Raw genomic sequence first — 4,116 nt, 5'->3', positions numbered from 1 at the left:
ATATATATATATATATATATATATATATATATATATATATATATATATATTTTTTTTTTTTTTTTTTTATTTATTTTTTTTTTGTCCACATTTATCCAGGAGTTATATTTTCAGAAGTGTCCTGGCCCAGATGAGCAGCCACAAAATGGTTCGAATAACAATACATCTGTACAAAAAATGATGTCAGTAAAAGTTAATTTGCTTGGCCCATCCACTATTAAACATGGTCTACTATTAACTGTGGTGAAATTCAGAATGATGAAATTCAGCTGAGAATCTTATTTGGGCAGTAATTAATTTACTGATCAATTTCTGTAAATTCTAAAATGATCTCATGATCTCCTGAGAAATAATTTACATCTGAAAAGGACTGAAAAGTAAGTACAACTTTATATTCAGATTCAGTATTGTTTACATTTCTTAATTCCTGATCGATACACGAGTCAAATGAATGGATGGAAATAATTAGCTTTGCCTACAGAATGATTTTTATAAATAAATATCTCTCATAATATTGTTGTTGCTGGAATTGTTAATGTTAACTGTTAAGCAACAAGCCATGACAGTAAATTTACAATGACTGTAAAATGTGCATGAAACACTTTGCACTGTAAAAAGAGGCAGCCTGCAGCTGTTATCTTAAAGAGCTGTTACCCATAGATATTGATGAATGGAGAATGTAATGATACTCTTCTTGACTTGAATAAGACTAGCATTGCACCAGTTAACATTTGCCCAGTGATCTGCACACTCACCTGGAAGCCAGAGGGCCCAGGCCTCACCGTCTTTACCGGTCAGACCCTGCAGAGGACAGAGATCAGTGACTCGATCACGACATTGCAGAGTGTTACATGATGAGAACTGAAGCTGAGGTGTGAAACGTGCTTGCTGTGTCTTGAGAAGAGCATGTGTAATAATGCTGCCCTAATCACATCATCATACAGGCAGCAGAGATTTTAGACAGCCACTTGGACAGCTGGGAAAACACCTCAAACCTTCTGAAGAAAAATACTGAGGTTGATTACGCTGATTGTTTGATTAGCCTCTTATATGCACTATTGTGCCAGTATTTTCTTCAGAAATAGTGAAACAGTTGTGTCCTCATAGTGCTGCAGGTCTCTTATGTAGGGGCGCTGACCATTTAGGACACACTAAAGTGGTTTTCTGCCTCCTGTCCAAATCAAGAATTCTTCAACTTCACAAGGAATAATCATTCACCATTCAAAACTGGTTCATGGTGGCAGAATTAGGATTCAGCACTAAATCATAAATGACCTGAACCTCGTCCCCCCACCCCCCCCAAAAAAAAAAAAAAAAAGGTTTATCCATGGCAAGCAAAGCATGACACATCCTTTTCCCTCCCTCCAGGTACATCATATGGTTCAAACAATTTCCCTCATGAATCCCATATTCCAGGATAATAATGCTCAACACATCTGAGCGCAATCACTGAATAAAGAGTCAAAATACCAAGGTTCTGTGTTTTCAGTTCTCCAGGTCATCATTCAATGTGTTGAACATTCTAGTTAACTGTAAGTGTTTCTTAATTGCTTTGGATGTTTAGCTATCAAATGACTTTATCAGTTGTGGACCGGTATCAGTACAAGTACCAATATCTCCTCTATCCATCTGCAACTGAAGCCACAAAGATGAGTGATGACATTTGCAAAACACATTCAGTTTACTACAACAGACAGACAGAGAGTGAAGATTTTTATGTTGTGCAAGCAGGCCAATAAAAAACTTTGAAAAGTGCTAGGGCACACCAGAACAGTGTGCAACCATAATGACACACTCAGTGTCACACAGTCCTCAAACAAAACTCTCCAATGTGTTTGAAAGATTTCTGTGACACAGTTTTTTTATATAATATCTCACTATTTTCAACTTAGTAAATTTATCCAAATGTATTGTTAGAAAAATAATAAAGTTGACTAAAATGAACAAGATCAAATCTTCAAGTTTTTTTTTTCTTTTAAACAAGCCACTGATTTAGCTCCAGAAGAAAGAAATTATCAAGAAACCCTGCCAAGAGAGCTTGGCACTGCCAAGGACCAGCAGTTCTGGACAAAGCTCAGCCGCTTTGAAGATTAGTCAAGCTGTTCCATTTCCACTTTGTTTCACAGTGTAGATGTGTGGAGGATAATACATGCATCAAAGATTGCGCTGAGCATGGCGGCCGTGTTTCGAACTCAGAGTAAACTTTGCAGTTTTTTGTTTGTTTTACTTATTTGTTGTTGTTGTTGTTCTACGTGTTGGATGTTGTTTGTATAACTGTCTATGACAAACACATGCTTCTAAACATAGGTTCCTTCCGCATCAGAGCTCTTTGCCTTGGCTGCCCTTACGAAAAAGAAGTTTATTCAAGTGTGCTATTAGTATACTTCTTTTAAACTAAAAATAGGAAAGTATACTTTAAGTTTACTTTTTATGTACTTCTCAAAAATGCTCTTTATGTACTTCTCAGAAATATACTTAAAATTACGTTTAAGTATACTTGACTTATACTTACAAAAAGTCTAAATATATTTGATCTATACTCCTAGAATCTGTGTTTTCATTGTTTTATGGTAGAGGGTGCTAGTATGCATCTTCTGTTCAAAATTTTCAAAAATACACAAGTGAAGAAGAAAAAGAAACACCACCCAGCAGGCACAGTACATCATTGTGACGTCAGGAAGACGTTGGACTCCAACTAATCCAACATCAGTCAGTAGTCATATTTTAGTTGAAAATTAAAGTCGGGTTGACGTCTAAACCCAACTTTGTGTGACATCAAACTCCAACAACAGACAGAAGTTGAATTTTGGTTGAAATAAGCACCACACTGCAACAATGGGTGAAATGTATGGCAGCACATTAAATATCTCAAGATCTCAGCAGAGGAGGATTAAACAACTCCACAAACAGCATTACCAGCTTTACTTATTACTAACCAGACTGACTTTATTTCTGTTAGACATCTACAAAATCTCTTATTGAAAATTAACAGGGGTTTAACTCTAATGTGTTTAATTTCCATATCATATAACAGTTAAACACCATAACAGTGATTAGTGTTTCCATTAGTTGAGCTCTTAACATTTATTATATGTTTTGGCTATTGTGGCTGCTGTGACAGTATGTTTGTCGAGCACATTTGCAGCATCAAAGAAAGCTAAAGTGACATGAGATCAAGTGATGGCTGTTACCTGTTAATGGTTTTATAATCATCATGAAATAACCTGATTTGCTGATGTTTTTTAATCTAACAATTATGTTGTTCCATTAGTACATTCATAGTACAAACCCTGCATTTCTGCCACATGAGATCCAGCGGTATTATAACAATCAGTTAAAATCTTTTAACAAACTTGACCTCAAAAAACTTAACCTACGCTGACACACACAGACATCAAAAATCAGCGTATGAATATCAACAATGGTGACATGCTTCATGCAGCAATGCATGCTGGGAGCCATGTGTTTTATACTATGGTGGCTCCCAGCATGCATTGCTGCATGGAGCGTGTCACCATTGTTGAGATTCACATACTGATTATTGATGATTATCTATGTGTCTCGAAAGCTTTTTCTCCCAAAATGTATTTAAAAATACAATTTCAGAATGTCTGATCTGAGGGAAGAAAGTATTGTCTCTTGAATATTGTTCGTTAATAATAAATAACCCCTTTGGGTCAATGACGATAAAAAATATTTTCTCAATCATTTTTCTTAATGATGATGAAAACTATACCACCTTATCTTTGTTTATGGCTCCTTTTATAACACTATTACAGGAACCACAAACTCCCTAAGCCACAAGTCAAACTACCCAACTAAAGCAAACACTGATCACAATAATGGTGACCAAACATTTTCAAATAAAACATCAACATCTAACCCTCTGTTAATTCTCAAAAATAACTTCTGTAGACATCTGACAGAAATAAAGTCAAACTGGTTAGTAATAAGTGAAGCTGGTAATATGTGTACTGCCATGCATTTCACCGTTTTTTTATGTTTTTTTTTTGGGGGGGGGGGGGGGGGGGGTTTATTCCAGCCAAAATTCAGCATCTGCCCAACATTGGAGCTTGACGTCGTTGGATTTAGACGTCAACCCGATTTTCATTTTCA

Source organism: Carassius gibelio, chromosome A15 (assembly GCF_023724105.1).
Source record: "Carassius gibelio isolate Cgi1373 ecotype wild population from Czech Republic chromosome A15, carGib1.2-hapl.c, whole genome shotgun sequence".
NCBI lineage: Eukaryota > Metazoa > Chordata > Actinopteri > Cypriniformes > Cyprinidae > Carassius > Carassius gibelio.
The sequence above is the reverse complement of the archived record's forward strand: the minus strand, read 5'-3'. Positions refer to the sequence as shown.